Raw genomic sequence first — 20090 nt, 5'->3', positions numbered from 1 at the left:
ATGTATTTTTAATGTATTTTTAATGTCTTCATTGTACCTTAAAAGAAAGTATGAGACTGTGCTGTGATTTAAAGTGATATGGTTCACACACAGCAATCATTAAGTCGACACGGCTGTTTGTAATTAAGTTCTCACAATGGGCTTTAAAAGAGGATTCTGACTAACGCCAGGCCAGCCCTCTGACGAAGTCCTAGTGACGAAACTTGTAGGGGCGTGGCCTGGCGTCATAATTTCTGTTCGTCCAAGGATCAGCTGAAGCTGCCGCTGCCGCTGCTCAAATTCTTTCCCCACGGGAACCCTCATGCTGTAAATGGTGCGGTTTTGTCTAACCGCCCGCTGTGGTACGTGATTCTGTACTTTGTGATCCAGTGTTTTAAAGGAAATAAAATATTGTACCATCTTTTATCTGCACTATGGAGCGCTCCTGTTCATTTCTTTTATAGAATATATATATATGTATATATATAGATATATGTATATATACATATATCTATATATATGTGTGTGTACCTCCAAAAGCCACGATTTAGTTGGTAGCTGAGCATCAAACAATGGAATATATATATTCAGTTTGACTATGATGTGATAGCCATTGCCAGTCTGGGTGATATAGTAGTAGAGTAGGATTTGCAGTGAAATGGGGTACTTGGATGGTGGGCTGCAAGCTTAAATGCGTATGATCAATCCATGAAATAAAACGCCTTTATTTATTTATGTATTAAGGTGAGTGAGTTTACCGCGGTGAGTGTTGAGATCTTTTTTTTCTTGAAATATATCCGGCCGAGTTAGTTGAAGATGACTTCACTCTGTGGCAGCGTATGCAAATCTGCATAATCCGGACTACATGGCTGGTTAACTAGCAACATAATAACAAAAGACAAAGTAAAAGAAACATTATTGCATAGATTGTTGTAGTAACATGTATGTAGCATAATTGCATAAAATTGGCATAAGTACTATAAAAAGTAGATAAAATTTAAATGCTCATTCTGCCCCATTCTTAGGTTCTTGGTCAATTATTTTATATTTAAGGGCAGATAAATGTATTATTTTAAAATGATGGGCAACAGGTTGATATGCATTCCTTGAATTGACGGGGGATTTCCCAACATACAGGAGCCCACATCTGACACCTGATGATGTATATAACAAAACTACTAGTACTAGTGCATGTCAAAATTTGATTGATGGGAATACGTTTCCCAGTAGGGGGATGACTTGAAAAAACTCCCCGTCTCCATATATCCACATGCCTGAAATATTATGGATGGACCAACAGTTCCAAATTCACAACTAGCACCCGGAACCGGAGACAGCATTGAACAGTCCTGTAATCCTGTGCTGGTTGCTAGTTGTGAATTTGGAACTGTTGTCCCATTATCCATAACTCATTGTATAATTCTAACTCTATGTTGTAGAAAGTGTTTACCTGGTTTGTTGTAGAAAGTGTTTACCTGGTTTGAATGTATTCAACCCAAATCTGTGCTTTAGTAAGTCTTTGTAATATGTAATATTATTATTATTATTATTAGCACCTAAATTCTCAGAGGACCTCAGGATTGACCGATGAGCAGAGATGCCCAGCATGACCCCAGGATTGACAGATGAGAAGAGATGCTAAGCAGGACATCAGGATTGAACGATGAGCAGAGATGCATAGCAATACACCAGGATTGACTAATGAGCAGAGATGCACAGTAGGATACCGGGATTGATCGATGAGCAGAGATGCACAGCAGCACTCCAGGATTGACTGAAGAGCAAAGATGCACAACAGGACACCGGGATTGACCGATGAAGCAGGGCAGCTCTCTGGGAACACTGGGATGGACCAATGACAGCAGCAGTGGAGCTACTCAGGATAGCTGTTGGAACAGGTGGTGCTTTGGATGGAGATAAGCACAGGAGTCTTGATTAACAAGGAGCAGGTTTGCAGACTGCAAACATAGGAATGTACAACAAAGCACTGGCAATGAGACAGTGCTGACTCATGGGATTTATCCCCCTGGCTTGCTGATGATTGGAGTTGGCGATCACATGACAGAGAAGTGGATCAGGATTGGTCTTTGGTTGGTCAGCTGACCAGAACTGTCATGGTGGCGCCCATGCCTGGATTTGGAGGGAAACTCCAGCCTGGTGTAAATAGCGAGCAATCAGTCTGTGGGCTGGAGTTAGAGAGACCTGAATACAATGATAGGATGGACAATAATTAGTGATAGCTGTGCAGACACAGCATGCAGGGACTTGCTCACTTCTGCATTCTCACAGGTGGCTTATCAGCACAGAGTGCAGCTTGCAGCAGCTCTACCCCTCAGCACACAGAGAGTTCTGGTACTGGTGAATTGATTATGACAGAGAACACTCAAAGTCCAAAACAAATGGCAGAAGTTAAGTCACCAAATACTATTAATTTAGTCTATATTGTGGCAAATTAGCTTTGCCGAAAGGACCTTTCCATCGAACACTGGGTCCTCATCATCTTAGTTATAGAATAGTAAGCTGTGGGGAGCGAAGAGAGCCTATAAGGGTACAATGAACTTCAATTAACCTACAAAAAACTACTTTTGAGATATGTCATCCCTCACATAAGGGTCCTTTTAGTAAAGGAAACATAAAATCATCCCTGAGCAGAAGCTTCTTCCTTGCAGCCGTGCAATTCCATACTATCATGAATCAGGCCTAATGTTATCAGTCAAATAGGATATTCATCTAAAGAACATAGGCCCTTATTCAGATCTGATCACAGTACAAATTTGTTCTCAAAATGGTGTGCACTACAGGTGGGGCAGATGTAACATGTGCCAGAGAGAGTTAAATTTGGGTGGGGTGTGTTGAAACTGAAATCTAAATTGCAGCGTTAAAATAATGCAGCCAGTATTTACCCTGCACAGAAACTAAATAACTCACACAAATCTAACTCTCTCTATACTGTACATGTTCTATCTGCCCCACCTGCAGTGCACATGGTTTTGCCCATTTTGAGAACAAATTTGTTCTGCGATCAGATCTCAATAAGGGCCATACAGTATTCATCTACTAAAAATAAGAGAAAAAATATATATATTTTTTTACATTGTGGTTGTTTTTGGTCTTTTTTGTCACTTTGTTATGATGGTAGATATCAAGAACTTTTTAAATATTATGAAATATTTAAATAGTGAAAAATAAAATCTACTATAAATGTAAATACAATCCACAGTATGTATTAATAATAATCATCAGAACAATAATAATGATGATCAGAAATAGTAACAATGGTATTTGAAATCGTGCTATTTGTTTCCATTTTTCTCTAACTGTAATGCAGTTGGCATTAAAATGAGGTTTAAATGTCCCCGCTACAGAGTTTATGTTGAACCTGTGACTATTGTGTCGCATATACAGTCATTTTAACCTCTTTGGAATGACTCAGCCTTACATTGACTTGGTAACAATGAGCACCTTTCAAAATGTCTATGTACAAAATGAATTTAAAGAAAACTTTAGCATTTCTTTACAATACAATGGCAGAGAAAGGTAGGCAATGGGAATAAGAAAGTAATAATGTTGTGCCAGTTGCTGTATACAGAAATAATAATAGTATAGTTAAAATCATCATCATTATCATCAACACAATGATGAGAATAATTGAAGCATCGGGGCCCCTAACTCTGTAACTGGCTATAGATAAATGCAGTGCAATTCTCCTGTGCAACGGCTTTGTGATGCCTAATTATTGTGTTATTTTCTTCATAAAGGATGATAAATATGTAAAATAGATGATAAATAACTTCCTGAAGATATAAGGAGTGATGCGTTTTCAGTGTGGTATCTGGGATGGTAGGACGGGGATATCTGGAAGCCATTGTGTAAGTATTTTATCCTAACTCACTTCAGACGCGGGTTCTGATTGAAAATGGTATAGTGGCTTAATTCAAAAAGAAAACAGCTCACAATGATCTAAACAATTTTGTAGGGGCTCGGTGGCAAAAGGGGGATTGAAGATGATGTATTACAAAAATGGGAATTTATCGATAAGCTTCAGGGCTGCCCAAAATAGCTCAGTTATATGTCACCCAACATACATGTAATACATACAAAGGGGAAAAAAATGACTTTTTTAAGCGCTCCCATAAATGTGCTGGAGAGAAACTTGTTGTTCTCAATGTGACTCAAAACATGTAAGAGACGGAGAGAAGCACAACAGCGTAACCTATTTAAGGATAAAGTCCACTTGAATTGTGGAAATATAGATGTGATTGTACTGTAATTTATTGTCCACCAAGGAAGTAGACTATTTCAGCTTTATGTAGGTGGAACTCCAATTTCCACAGTCAAGGATGTTCTCCTCACAATGAAGTCATGTTCCCTCACAGCATATAGAAGAGAGGAAAAACCATATATGGTGTAATAACGTTAAGTCCCAATTTCCTGGGGAATAAAAAAATATATACAGGAACCGTACTCTATAATGTGGTCCACCCCAATCAAGTAGACATATATTGCTTAATTGGGCGGAGGTTTAGTTCTCCAGCTATGATCCAGGGTCTTTTCTCAACAGTTCCCCTTCATGTGAAAACCAGAAAGTATCCATCCAATAGTGTAAATAGTTTAATGAAGATAAAAAAAAAAACAATAATAGGTGGGTATAACAATGGACTCCGGTAACCAAATCTCGAGTCTAGTTCCTTTTTTAATAACAAAATAATTTGACAAAAGGCCATTACAGGCAATTTGAGTATGAGGAAGATGATATATATACTGTAGATTTTAGAACTCGGAGAAAACCTTCAGGGGAACCGAATCTAGTGAGTGCGGAATATAAATGAGGCCATTCAACCAGATCAAAGACCTTCTCCACATTTAAGGATAAAAGTAGAGTATTGTTTATTGAGTTATGGAACAAGGAGTTGTATGCAAAGATTGCACCAAGAACCTTACGGACATTTATCTCGGAGTGTTGTCCACCTATGAATCCAAATTTATCTGGATGTATAATAGGAGAAAGAAAGGGTTTAAGCCTATCTTCTATTATATAGTAAACAAATTGCACTGTAATCTAAATTAAGTAAAGAATTTGGATGATATGATTCTGAATACTGTTTGCTGGCCGGGACCTCGCCAAAACACTGAAGGGGAGTCAGAAACCTACACTAGCAGCACAGCGCTTCTATACATCAAATGGTGAGGAAGTCCAACCCTCCATCAGCGTGATACCTCCACGCCAGCCACCTGTTGCCGCTAGCCACTGCCTGGAACCAGCTTTAAAGTGAGGTGACTATCCAACCGTCAACTCTAGCCTGTTAAGGCATTACAGTAACAACCTGTGCTTATATACTGTCTACCCGCTATATGGGCTATAATGCTGGCTAACTGATGCTTGACTAACACAGTGGATGTGTGGACAACTCACTTTGCTTGTGACCATTTTGGTGAACTAACAAAACCACATCTGCTTATTAACCCCGCATCTGCTGCTCAATTGAACTGTGGTTCGTGCGTGTATTCTCACATGCTAATACAGCAAAGAAGGGGATTATAAGCATTTAACCCTTTTCCCAAACCTAAAGCATTTCAGGCTATTAAATAATATTGGAGGCATTATCCTAGAGTGGAAACTTTGTATCGGATGTGAATTTTTATTTTATTTAATTTAGATTGTAAATTGATTGCATGTAATTTTAAACTCATAAAGAGTTTTTTTTATTGAATTTTTGCATATATAACCCATTATATTTCAATTTAAACAGTGTGCCCGGTTTCTTTGTGCACAGCAATTGGTACTAATATTATGCAGCGCAACGTAACTGTTTAAAGTGTCTCTATCTAAAAATTCTATTGTAAAGCGCAACGGAATATGCTGCGCTATATAAGAAACTGTTAATAAATAAATAAAAATAAATATCCATTTGTGTGAGTAATTGGCTGCTCACATATTCGTTGCTGCAGCAATAAACATTTATCTTAAATTTATATTTAATTCATAACAAGCGCCAGGTATTAGACCGAGGAAACCTTTTGGTTTAGACCATTAGGGCTCCCGATCTCTTTTTTCTCCCTGATATGATTCTGATAAAGTGTGTTATAATGTAGGGGAGAGAAGTCTGAAGAGAAGAGAGTTAAAGACAGATGCTAAGGTGGGAGTTATTCAGGCTATAAGAATTTTATAAAATCTCCCATTAGGCCTTCTGGTCCGGGTGCTTTGTCACTTTTTAATTGTTTAATAACCTGTTCAACTTATTCTTGAGAGACAGAGGCTAAAAGAGACAGCGGCTTCAGAAAAAATCTGAGGACATAACTGGGAATCCCAGAAGTCCTCAGGGAAGGGGTGGAGCTTAAAGGATGGGGTAGAGAAAGGGGGGTCCCTTGAATAGAGAAGTGTAAAAAACTTGTAAAACTTCAGCAATCTCAATGTTAGAGGTAGTAGGAGAAGCCTGAGCTGTTTTGAGAGGGTGTATCACCAAAGGGGCTCGGGAACTGTTAAGTAAATGAGATAAAAGTTTGCCGGTCTAATTGCCGAACTTGTGAAACCGATAATGTACTGAAAAAAGCTGCCTATCACCCAGATTTTGTAAATATTCATTGTAGTTATCTTTGGCTAGAAGTTAAGCATGTTTAGAGACAATCCATATCCATATTCATGTTGTATTGCTGAATGGTTGACGTTAGAGTAGTCTAAAATTCTAGATAATTGGTAACATGGTTTCCTTTAGTATTGGCTACATAGGAAATATTTTCGCTCTTATATCTGCGGTAGCAGACATCCAAAACTGGACAGGGTCTGATTCTAGATGGGCCAAATTATTATTTTTGTGTTCTTCCCAGGCAGCTTCCAACCGTCTCTAGAATTTTAGTGATTTGCCTACATAGGACGGGAATTTCCACAATTTGGACTTACGATCTGAGGAAGGATCTGAGAAAGGAACTAATGTGATTGTTATGAGAGTAAGGTCAGATGGAGCTATGGGGTTGATGTAAGAATAACTGACCATTGGAAATAAAGAGTGAGAACTCCTTATATAATCAATTCTAGAAAAAGTAGCATGAGCGGCAGAGAGACGGGAGACGGGTATATTCCTTGTCTGTGGGTGGAGTGCTCTCCAGTCATCTATTGCTTGAAGATTATCAGCTAGGGTGGAAACCCCATACTTAAGGAAAGAGTAAGGATTTCTGCTTGTGGTAGAACGATCGGTACTTGTTTCCTATCTGGGCGCCCACTAAGTAAATTGAGCACCATGCTATTCTCCGTAGTGAAATCTGATCGCATCGCATCGTACACATACACGATATTGAACGATGCGATGCGATGCGATGCGATCCGATTCGATTTCCCATAGGAAACAATGTTAAATGGCTCAATTTAGCCAAATTATCATAGGAACAATAGTAAATGGGCCAAAAACACCCCTGAACATTGAAATGTCCCCCCAAAAGTAGTTGACGCCACCCCGCCATCAACGTGAACCCGAAGCGTGGCGAGCGCAGCGAGCCCGCGAGGGGCGGCGGTACGCGTCCTCCGACCTTTTCATGCCCTACTATCCACTAGGGCGTGGAGTGAGAATAGAATAGTGTGGCGAGCGCAGCGAGCCACCGAGCCCGAAGCGTGGCGAGCGCAGCGAGCCCCGCGAGGGGACGCGGATACCTTCACAGGTAAACGCGTCCCTTTGCGGGCTTCCCAGGTGTCCGCGTCGCCATGGACACCTGGGAAGCCCGCGAGGGGACGCGTATAACTGTGAAGGTATCCGCGTCCCCTCGCGGGGCTCGCTGCGCTCGCCACGCTTCGGGCTCGGTGGCTCGCTGCGCTCGCCACACTATTCTATTCTCACTCCACGCCCTAGTGGATAGTAGGGCATGAAAAGGTCGGAGGACGCGTACCGCCGCCCCTCGCGGGCTCGCTGCGCTCGCCACGCTTCGGGTTCACGTTGATGGCGGGGTGGCGTCAACTACTTTTGGGGGGACATTTCAATGTTCAGGGGTGTTTTTGGCCCATTTACTATTTAGTGGATAGTAGGGCATGAAAAGGTCGGAGGACGCGTACCGCCGCCCCTCGCGGGCTCGCTGCGCTCGCCACGCTTCGGGTTCACGTTGATGGCGGGGTGGCGTCAACTACTTTTGGGGGGACATTTCAATGTTCAGGGGTGTTTTTGGCCCATTTACTATTGTTCCTATGATAATTTGGCTAAATTGAGCCATTTAACATTGTTTCCTATGGGAAATCGGATCGCATCGCATCGCATCGCATCGCATCGTTCAATATCGTGTATGTGTACGATGCGATGCGATCCGATTTCAGTACGGTGCCGTACGTAGAAAACCTGGGCGCCCAGATAGGAAACAAGTACCGAACGATCTAATGTGGATGATGTAATTGAATTGAAATCGATCAAAAGTATAAGAGGGAGGGGCAATTTGGGGGTTAAAACAGCAATTGCTTTTGGAGGAATACCTTGGAATATTTAAGTATGGTTTTGATTACATTTTCAGGGATATAATAAGATATCGTCCTTCAGGGTCAATAGCAGTTTCGGAATCTTCATGAGGAATATTAGGCTTAATATGACATCCCCACAGGCTTTTGAATTAAATGGACTAGAACCCACTACACGCCAGCCCAGAGTATTGTGCTTCTGGATTTCAGAGGGAACTAAAGCCCTAATTCAGACCTGTTTGCTAGGCTGCATTCACTTGCAGTCTAGCGAACAGGTAAACTCCGCCCACCGAGCGAACGCCCTAATCTAACTCTCTCTGCACATGTTACATCTGCCCCACCTGCATGGTTTTGTCCATTTTGAGAAAAAATTAGTCCTGCGATCAGGTCTGAATTAGGCCCATGGACCCCAAATTAGTGTACTGCGTCCCCTCGTTTCGCTCGCCATGCTTCGGGCACTTTACCTTTTTCCAGTTGGAGTTCACGTGGATGGAAAATTTTGAATGCTAATGCTGTTGTCCATTCGTTTTGCCATGTACTTTGGGGCCGATTCAGGATCGCTCGTTGTGATCCAAATTTCAGTGCATGTGCAAATCCCAGCAGGACCTGGAGGGCGGTAATGAGCCGCCGAGGAGAGGTACCATAGAAAGCTGGGAGCGAGCTTTAAATGCTCCCAGCCCATCAATCAACGCTGCCCTCCTCCCTCCTTGTACACGGTATAGCCAGCATTATCCACCCATACACACACACACACACCCCCACGGAGCGCAGGTGCCCGCTGTGGTATCTCCCGCAAAACAGTAAACAGTCCCGTCCGTCTGTCCCCCTCCCCTCGCCGCAGTATAGCCCACAACCCCTCCCCCCCCCCGGAGTGCGCGCGCGCGGGGGGGGGGGGTGCATCGGGTGGCGGGCAGAGGATTTGCCTGGGGCGGGGGGAGGCTTGCACCGGCCCTGAACCCCAGCAGCGAACGGCTTCACACACTCGCCAGGCCATTCCCTGCGGGGAGGGAGGGCTGGGGGCGTGCAGTGCTGGGTGTTTTCCTGTAGAAACATGCATGGTGGTGCCTGCTTGGGGTGGGCGGATGACGTTGAACGACGTCAGCGCCCGTGCCATCTTCGGCATACAGTGACGTAAATAAAAGTCCGTATAGACAAACTTAGGAGAGAGAAATAATTTGACGGTCAGCATCCATTGAATGATTTCTCTCCCCTTCGGCCGAACGCAAGGGGATGTGTTTGCGTACACATCCCCTCGCATGGTACCGAAGGGATTCAGCAGCGTTCGGGCAGGCAGCGTTTATGTGCTTGCTAGGCAGCGAATGTACACTGCCTAGCGAGCCAAACTGAATCAGGCCCTTTTTGGGCTACAGCGCTGCAATGTACAGAGGGCAAGGTTGTACTGAACGGTGACTCTATACTCAAATCAACTTGCTGCAAGATTCCTTGTTGTCAACAGTATGTGCTCCTTAACCCTTTGAGTGCCAAGTGAATTTGTCAAAATAGGTGTGAAAATTGTCAAGCAAACATTGTTATTCCTCATAATGACCTGTAATGTTACCATACAGTATATAGGAAATATAATCCTTCCATTTATATAACAAATGTGAGAGACGCTGGCATTTTTAGTTGATATTTTGAACATTTTTCACAGAGAAGTTGGCACTCAAAGAGTTCATCTCATAACATTCTATAAAATGATTGTGAATAACTGTACCATGAACAGCGTTTTACATCAGGATGTATATAGCTATATGACAAGTGCACAGTATAAGCCATATACTGTACTTTCAAAGACATGGTACTGTAAGTATTGATGTTGGATTGCTTAAATGCAATATTGAAATGAACCACAAGGTGGTGCTCATGACTCATAGCACTGGAAATTAAATTCTTATATAGGATTGTAGTTACAGATACTGGGTCTGACTCAGAGGGTAACTAAATGCAATACTGAAGTTGGCGCAATTGAGCAATATTTTGCTACTGCACAGGCACATATTTTTTCTTGAAACCCATTTGGCACATGCATACTGTACCTACCAACCAGCAGAGGATTTGGGATTTCAAGTGCCGATAGTAGGCCTGTTTTGATGAATGACAATGTATTCACAGCTAAGAATGTGTACACAGTGGCTGTGTGAAAATATGCAAATGTCCCTGCTGCATGGATTTGTATTAAGATGCACAACAATTCCATAACTCTCAGGAGTGGCAGCTCCAGAGGTTGGGCTGCAGCACCGTTCAAAATTAAAATAGCATACCTCCCAACTGTCCCTCTAAATGCCCCGGTTTTTGGGGATGTTCCCGCGTCCCGCCCAGGGCCACCATTGTCCCACGTCCTGCCCGGGACCGCCATTGTCCCACGTTGGGGGGGGGGTTGGGAGTCATCCCGCAATGTCATTCTTCAAGGGGTAGAAATTAGCTAAAATTATTCCAGTCCCAATTTACAGATCTACAATATTGGGAGGTATACAGATCTTAGCAGCTGTGTACAAAGACGCAGCATCCATCGCAGAACTGCCAATTGTGGAACATCTGAGTACTGTAGTCCTGTGATCACGCAGCATGGCTGCAGTAAGTGAGATGATGAAGCTATAGCAACTGCATAATGTTTGAGCAGAGGCGCCGACAGGTTGGACAGGCCCCGGTAAAAAGGAAGGGGCGTGGCCTCCAGATTAGGACTCCGGGATAAAACATATAAATGAGAGGGAGAGAGAGGACAGGCTGCCGCTGCAGCTGTCTCTCTACCCATCTCAGCACACGGCACTGAGCAGTGTGTGCTGAGCTGGGGAGAGAGGCTGTGCTGCGGCGACATCCTGTCATCTCTCTCTCTCCACACTGCCCGACTCCCCCACTCTCGATGCTGCTGCAGTTAAGACAGGCCTGTGATTTTGTCACCACTCCCCATAACCGCCCTAATTGTTTCTGACAGTCTCTGTGACCGTTGTTTCTAGACCATTGCGACCTATACAATTTTAAAGGCTGGGTACACATATGTGTGACAGGCAATAATTATTATTATAAAATTTTATTTATAAGGCACCACAAGTGTTTGCCACCACCATACATATGGCACACATTAGAACAATACTGGGTACACAGAACTAAACATTACAGTAACTGAGAAACTACAACAGAGCACAGTGCAATTGTGCCAATGGTCTACTGATTGCCCTACGCACTGGACCATCGCACATTGGGGTAGATGTATTAAGCTTTAACAAGAGATAAATGCCAGGGTGATAAGAAGAGATAAACGTCCAGCCAATCAGCTCCTTACTGACTTTTTTCAAACACAGCCTGTAACATGGCAGTTAGCAGGTGATTGGCTGGACGTTTATCTCTCCTTATCACCCTTGGATTTATCTCTTGTTAAAGCTTAATACATCTGCCCCATTACCCGTACACAGTAAATGATATTATGAATGACAGACAATCTTTCATTAAGTCCTTAGATCAACTACTCTGGGTCACACATGATGTCTACTGAACGGCTGTGAACAACGGCCAACCAGAAGATGTTGCATGCAAATCATGGGAGCGCACATCAGACAAAATGCATAGATAGAACTGGGAGCACAAATCACCGGCAATTGAAACTCCCCATAATACAGTATGTCCAGTGTGGGGGCATGCACAGTGTGGCATATAATGTGATTTGGCACCAAGTGACACTTTCTGGACTTCAGTTTGATGCCGTATTGCATGAGCCACTGTAGAACCAGATCCAATCTACGCAGGTCTTCTTAGATGCAATATCCTTTTTGAGGCAAGTAAATTTAAAAAATAGCTCATTATACAAAATATACTAGTATTATATGACAGAAATCAGCAAATGCCTGTATTAAACATACTATGACGGCAGCCAAGCAATGAATTAGGGCACTCCCAAAATAGAACACAAGGGGGCAATGATTCTCTCCTCTATAAACATTTTCTGTGTGTGCTGTAATATTCCACCTGGTAATTCAGCACAGCCATGGTATTTTGCATTAATTCCCTAATGAAACATTTAATAAAGTTTTTTTCTCAAAAAAATGTAAAAAAAAGTCTTAGAATTGGACAGCAACCAAGCTACTGATATATCACCATGTACACTATATAATCTTCTACAGCAACTACAAATGCATATTAAGAAGTACTGTACATCAAATATTTACAGTATACAGTACAATAGTTTGAATTGTAACATTATTTTATATGACTGATTTTAAAACCTATTGGTTGGAATTTACAAATTGGAGTATGGCAAAAAAAAAAATATTACATTAATATTTAGCAATTTTTAACATAGTGGACTAAATAAATATACATGTGGTGCATATTTAATACATTTTTAGAATTTTTGTAAAATATTTTTTACATGCTGTAAATAAATGCCTGAGGTTTTAAACAATTTTAATATACTTTAACTGCTGCAGATATTTCACTCTACAAATTAACATCACGATTCAGAATACAGGCCATTAATAAAGCGATGAGGCAGGGCTGTTTCTAAATTTTGCTCTCAGAGAGAACACAAAGAAATGTGTTGAACAATATAAAAATGATATATTAGCTTGCACTGAAGGTGTGCCCCAAAGGGTGTGTGGTCTTACTGCAAGTGGGCATGTCCTTGCAGGAAGGAACTACTTTACACCACCACAGTAGTGCCACTAACACTATATATCGGCCCCACACAGTAATGTTCCTTGTGTCACGACCTGCTCGTTGTCAGTGTGGGCGGTCACGCTGCTCATAAAAATCCTGCTACTTCTGCCATCACCTTCCCATCGGCGCCATCTAGTAAATGTCCCAAAAGGTTCTCTTCTGAGGTAGTGCCCATTTTGATTGGGACATTTTCAACAGTCTGAAAAAGAGATAGTGACCATGGCATCCTGTGCAATTCAATGGCCCTTTCATTAAGCCACAATCCAAACCTATTCAATTTTGTGGGGAAGATTCCACTTATTGGACATCCCACTTGTAGGCTGCATTGTGCCATCCAGGGTTAGAGGTGAAAGGTTGGGGGGCCTCCCTCTTGCCGGCAGCTCGGCATAGCACGGCATCCATTCATTAGGGATTCAGCACCGAAGGTGTTGGGAATGCTCCCAGCATAGCAAAAGGGGATGTGCTGCACATCTATGCCCTTGTGTCGAGAGGCCACGCCAAAAATGTTATAATTCAGTGTGTACACTCAATATCGTTTCACCGGCAGCACCGCCGATATAGTTAGTGTGTACAGGGCTTTAGGACATGTTGGTTCATGACCAACTGTATCCAATCTGGTGTTTTCAAAGTGCAAGCCAGACAGGCTAGCAACCGCAGGTCAGTGGGCCGCAAACTGGGCAATGAGAGCGCCCAAGAGGGATATCAGTATTGGGTTGCAGTGTATAAAGCACTCATCACACCTGGTGATATGTGCTGAGCAGTGAATGAGCAATGTACTTCTGGGTGTGGAGGAAAGTGCTACATCCCTCCTGCATATTACATGCATGGTCAGACTGGATGTCGTGGTACATACCATAGGTGCCTACCCTCCAGGAGTGGCTGGGAGGATCCTAAAATCATTAACAAGCAGGGGGGCAGATGTATGAAGCCTTAACAAGAGATAAACGCAAGGGAGATAAAGAGAGATAAACGTCCAGCCAATCAGCTTCTTACTGACTTTTACTGCAGTGGCGTAACTAAGTTTTGGGCGCCCCCCCGCCTTTAGGGGGGGCGCCCCCCACCTTTAGGGGGGGCGCCCCCCCGCGCCGCCGCCCCGCCAATCCCCCGCCGCCCATGCAAACCCCCCTCCCCCCCCCAATCCCCTGCCGCCCATGCAAACCCCCCCCCCCAATCTCCTGCAACCTTACCTATAGCGCTGGTCCCGGCGGCTCCGTTCTTCTTCTGCTGAGGACCACCACAAAATGGCCGCCCCCATACAGCAGACAGTTTCAGAGAACTGTGTGCTATATGGGGGTGGCCATTTTGTGGTGGTCCTCAGCAGAAGAACGGAGCCGCCGGGACCAGCGAGATAGGTAAGGCTGCAGGGGATTGGGGGGGGGGGGGGTTTGCATGGGTGGCGGGGGATTGGGGGGGAGGGGGGTTTGCATGGGTGGCGGGGGATTGGCGGGGCGGCGGCGCGGGGGGGGGGCTGTGGTGCTGTAGTTACGCCGCTATTTTACTGACACAGCCTGTAACATGGCAGTTAGCAGAAGGTCGACATGGGGTTAGGTTGACAGGGTCATTAGGTCATCACATGCATTAGGTCCACATGGGCTCTATGTTTTTCATGTTAATCATTGATGCTAATGACCATGTTGTCCTGAAATGTCTGATTGATAACTGTCGTGATTATTGCTGATATACGTAGTACTACAGCCATACCTCCCAACTTTGAAGGTCTGTGAATAGGCACACAGGCGTGCACCTGCAAATCAGGGGTCGTGTCAAACTGGAAAGGGGTGTGGCCTATACTAGCATATTCCCACTAGGCCATGCCCCCCCTCCCCCCCCCCCCATCGTGGGAACGTCCCCAAAAACCATGACGTTCCCGTGGGAATCGGGACTGTTAGGAGGAATGCTATAGCTTATTGTTTGCATTTGATTCTAACTACTATTAATTTACAGCGGTGATAAGCCAGTCCCTGCAGAGCCGGCCTTAGGCATAGGCAAACTAGGCAATTGCCTAGGGCATTTGGAATGCCTAGGGGCATCAGCAGCTTCTGCTGATTAAAATGATATGCAGCATGCCTATGTTCTGTGTGTGAGTGAGGCTGTATCTGCATATGAAATAGTGTATTGATGGAAATCACTGTAACATAGCATTCCGTATGCAGGTACAGCCACAGTCGCACACAGAATATAGGCATGCTGCATATCATTTTAATCATCAGAAGCTCCTTGTGTGTGCTGGTCATCATAGGCGTGCGCACGGGGGGTGCCAGGGGTGCACAGGCACCTCCTAATGACCCCCCCACCGCACAAATGCAGCAGCAGCACTATCCTCTTCTGCCAGCAGCATTGTGGAGCTGCCCGGCGGCTGCCTGTCGCCGGAAGCAGTTTCCTCCAGCGTCAGGACCTGCATCTATGCACCCCACCGCCAGCGGCTCCATAAACAGGGAGACGGATGTCACCTGCGGCAGCGCTCCTCACTCCTCCTCCCCCCGCATACTCACCAGGAGCACCATGGATCTGAGACGCAGGATATACACAAGAAAATAAATATAATGAATAGATAAGATATAATACACCTAAAAATGGAATCAAATCAAAACACAAATAATAAAAATAAAAATAAAAATACAAATAAAAAATAATAAAAATAAATAAAAATGAAAAAATAATAAAGAAAAAGACAATACAAAAATAAATATATATAAAAAATATTATTATTAAAAAGCATGTGCAATGTTAGCAACTGTTTAAAGTGCAGTATATAGTTACCAAGTCCTGGTTAATTGATTTCTTTTCATATGCGCATATGAAGCCAGGAAATGATGTCCCAATTGGGGGATGAATCGCCAACACTTCGTGGGGATAAAGGAAAGAGGCTGTAGAATGACCCAACAGGGTATTTGTAATCCACAGAGATAATTTTTCCAAAGGCTTTTAAATACCAGCAGGATAGGTGGTGTGACACTGTGGTCGACACTTGTGTCGATAAAGTCGGCAGCTTGCGATCTCTGCAACAAAGCTTGGTAGGGGAAAAGTGGACCACGCCAAATGCCCTGCGTGCTGTGTTAGATGTTACCGGAGCGGCTGTGTCGGCCAGACAGCCAAACACAAGCCGCTGGACACTGACGCGGGCAGAGGCTGTTTAGAAGTGTCGGTCTCCTGCGCTCCACTAGAGACACGGGGCAGCTGTGTGTTGTCGAGAGTTCAATATCCCAATTGAAAAAGCTGCCGTAGTGCGGCGAAACGCGTCTTGGACAGGAGCCCCGCTGCCGCCATTTGAACCAGTGGACCTGGAGGTAAATCTCAATTACTGAGCCTTATTACATCCACCTCACCTCGGTCCCTGGCAACTACCTACAGGCGCAGCAGCGGCTTGTTGCGGAAGACGGCAGCAGATATTGAACTCTCGACAACACACAGCTGCCCCGTGTCTCCAGTGGAGCGCAGGAGACCGACACTTCTAAACAGCCTCTGCCCGCGTCAGTGTCCAGCGGCTTGTGTTTGGCTGTCTGGCCGACACAGCCGCTCCGGTAACATCTAACACAGCACGCAGGGCATTTGGCGTGGTCCACTTTTCCCCTACCAAGCTTTGTTGCAGAGATCGCAAGCTGCCGACTTTATCGACACAAGTGTCGACCACAGTGTCACACCACCTATCCTGCTGGTATTTAAAAGCCTTTGGAAAAATTATCTCTGTGGATTACAAATACCCTGTTGGGTCATTCTACAGCCTCTTTCCTTTATCCCCACGAAGTGTTGGCGATTCATCCCCCAATTGGGACATCATTTCCTGGCTTCATATGCGCATATGAAAAGAAATCAATTAACCAGGACTTGGTAACTATATACTGCACTTTAAACAGTTGCTAACATTGCACATGCTTTTTAATAATAATATTTTTTATATATATTTATTTTTGTATTGTCTTTTTCTTTATTATTTTTTCATTTTTATTTATTTTTATTATTTTTTATTTGTATTTTTATTTTTATTATTTGTGTTTTGATTTGATTCCATTTTTAGGTGTATTATATCTTATCTATTCATTATATTTATTTTCTTGTGTATATCCTGTGTCTATTAAATTGAATAATGCAAATATTGTTTGCATGATATGTTCATTCAATAAATTTTATATTTGTGTGCAAGAGGCGCCTACTGGTATCTCTTTTTTGTAAACTCTTGTTTTTTGGGGGCGGCAACCCCCTCCTAGAGGGCAGCCATTTGCACACAGCACACACACATTAACCCACAGCGCTCAGAATCTCTTGTTGTCATGGATCTGAGACGGGGGTCACCTGCAGCAGCGCTCCTTCCTCACTCCTACTCCCCTGCCTACTCACTCATCATCAGAGCTCCTTCCCCCGGCGCCTCCTCCACTCCTCTGGCTGGCAGCAGCAACTTTGTCCCCGGCCTACACACTGCTGCAGTGGCAGTTAGTTCTCGCCTCCCTCCACAGGCTCCAGGCAGTTCTGTCATATATACATGCCAATGTATATAGCACAATGGGGGCATTATATGTGTATGGCACTACAGGGGGCATTAAGCATGTGGTACTACAGGGGCATTATACGTGTGGCACTATGGGGGCAGTATGTATGTGGTACTATTGGTGCATTGTGTGTGGCACCAAATGGTCAACATTATGTGTGTGGTACTACAGGGGCATTATGCATGTGGCACTATGCGGGGCATTATGTATGTAGAACTAAGGGGGGCAGTATATGTGGGCAACAAGCATGTAATCCCCCCCCAGACAATGAGCATGTAACCCCTTGGGCAACAGGCATGTAGTCCCTATGGTAATGAGCATGCAACACCCCCCCCCCCCCCGTGTGAAGGGGCATGTAACCCCCTGGCAAGAAACATGTAACTCTTGACAATGAGCATGTAGGTAAGCGCACTTAGTATATGGCATAATATGTAATGGGCATTATGGTGTGTGGCATAATGTGTAATGAGCAATATGGTGCATGGTGTAATATGTAATGTGTACATTTATACACCATATAAGTGTGGTGTAATGGGTAATTTGGTGTGTGGCATACTGTGTAATGGGCATTGCTGTGTGTGGAATAATGTGTAATGGACATTACAGAAAATGGCATAATGTGTAATAGGCAATTCGGTGTGGGGCGTAATATGTCATGGGCAGTGTGTATGAATGGCATTAATAAAGGTTGGCATAATGTGTAAGGGGCATTATGTTTATAAGGACATTAATAATGTGTGTCATGTGTAAGGGGCATTACTGTGTGGTATTTTGAGGGGTGCCGAGAGAAAGGGGTAGGGGGTACAAATTACCCAGGCCAAAGACTGATGGAAGGGCCCAGTGGGGGCCCCGGGCCCCCTCCCCTTAAGTGACAGCAGCAGCTGCATCTCTTCTCCTCTGCCCAGCACACACTGCTTGAAATACAATATATTCTCAGGATTTTTGGTACTTATGTAATATCTGGGCTCCCGTTTTTCTTATGAGACCGCGCCTGCTCGCCACGCTTTGGGCACGGTGGCTCGCTGCGCTTGCCACACTATATAAAATCAACTCCATGCGTAGTTGGGTATCAAAAAATGGGGTGCATTTAACATGGGAGCCCAGATAATACATAAGTACCGGATTTGGTTCTAAGGGTATAATGTAAATAATGTGAGGAGTAATGTATATAAGGTAAAGTGGTACTACTGTGTGATGTAATGTGAATAAGGGACACCATTGCATGATATAATGTGAATAAAGTGGCACTACTGTGTGGCCTAATTTGAATTGGGGGTACTATTGTGTGGCCATGCCCCTTCCCAGCAAGAACACACCGTTTGGGCTGCGCACCGAATGTGTGCCCTTTTTCTATTTAAAATATGGCGGGTAGGAGCACCAAAATGATGACTGCTATGATGAGGGTTAATGGTGCTGGGAAAGGGGAACAGGGTCAGAGGCGGAACTAGTGGTGGTGCTAGGGGACACCAGCCAAAATCTTGCCTAGGGCGTCATTTAGGCTAGGGCCGGCTCTGAGTCCCTGGTACATAAAATGTTATCACTGCTAACTGTTGTAGTCTTCATTCCGTGGGGTCCTCTGATGGGTGCTCCATCTCCAGCCATGGGCTCCTACAGAAAAGGCTGTGAAGCGTCCTGAATCAACCAAAGCCATCTTTAAAGAACCAGGTACGACACTACTGTGTTACATGTACATGTGGTAGGGAATTGATTGTAAGCTCCACTGGGGCAGGGACTGATGTGAATGTTCAAATATTCTCTGTAAACGCTACGGAATATGTATGTTCTACTGTATATAAGAAACTGTTAATAAATAAAATAATAATTCAAATGGGGATATCACATCTAGACCCCATCCTCCAATGGGTCCTGTAAGAGGTTGGACTTGATAAATGTATGTTTTCAACCTCAACTACTATGTAACTATGACCTGTACTAGGTATAAACCAGCATGAAGGCAGTGGGGGGCTTTTTATAACGGTCATTTTAATGATAACACTGCACAGCAAAATATAATGCCTGCATGATTAAAATCAGTGGTACCCAACCTTTTTTCTCTCCTGTACCCCCTGATTAGTCTTTTCATTTATAAGTACCCCTCCTCTCAATTTTAAATATCCACACTACTTACTAGTGGAGTGGAAGTGAGAGCTATGTGTGTCCTTATATTATGAAGTAGCGGAGGAGTAGTACGTGGTCAGGAATCGGGTCCCTCTGTGTCTGCCCGCTGGCTGTGCACTGTCTCCGTAGTTCCCGATAACTCCTGTAGGATTGATGCCAGTGCTTCCTCCACCCATGTCAGTGCGGGGCAGATGATCACTGATGTCTGAGGGCGGCGTGGGCAGCTCCCAGTGGATTGCTGGTCAGGCAAAAGCACAAGGAGATGCTGATGATGTTGCATATGGAACCGGAAGTGACGCAATGTCGTTTGTCTCCATGGCAATGGAGACATCTTCCGCCATCGGGAGAATTCATCTTCCGCCATTGCCAATATTATTTTTAAGTACCCCCAACTGGTCTGCAGAGTTCAAAAAGAAGCTCCTAGCGAAGGG

General features: G+C 44.0%; 1 long non-coding RNA gene across 1 annotated transcript in view; it reads right to left on the bottom strand.

Annotated features, from left to right (window-relative positions):
* Window positions 1-742: 742 nt before the first annotated feature.
* The window catches only part of LOC146020608 (uncharacterized), a 101368-nt gene continuing 82020 nt past the window's right edge, over window positions 743-20090 (bottom strand). Inside the window, exon 4 of the long non-coding RNA XR_014450816.1 lies at window positions 743-856. This is a non-coding gene — a long non-coding RNA (uncharacterized LOC146020608). The remainder of the gene's footprint in view (window positions 857-20090) is intronic.

Source organism: Crinia signifera, chromosome 1, assembly GCF_055691185.1.
Source record: "Crinia signifera chromosome 1, ASM5569118v1, whole genome shotgun sequence".
NCBI classification, from domain to species: Eukaryota; Metazoa; Chordata; class Amphibia; order Anura; family Myobatrachidae; genus Crinia; species Crinia signifera.
This window is presented reverse-complemented; position numbering and strand designations above follow the sequence as displayed.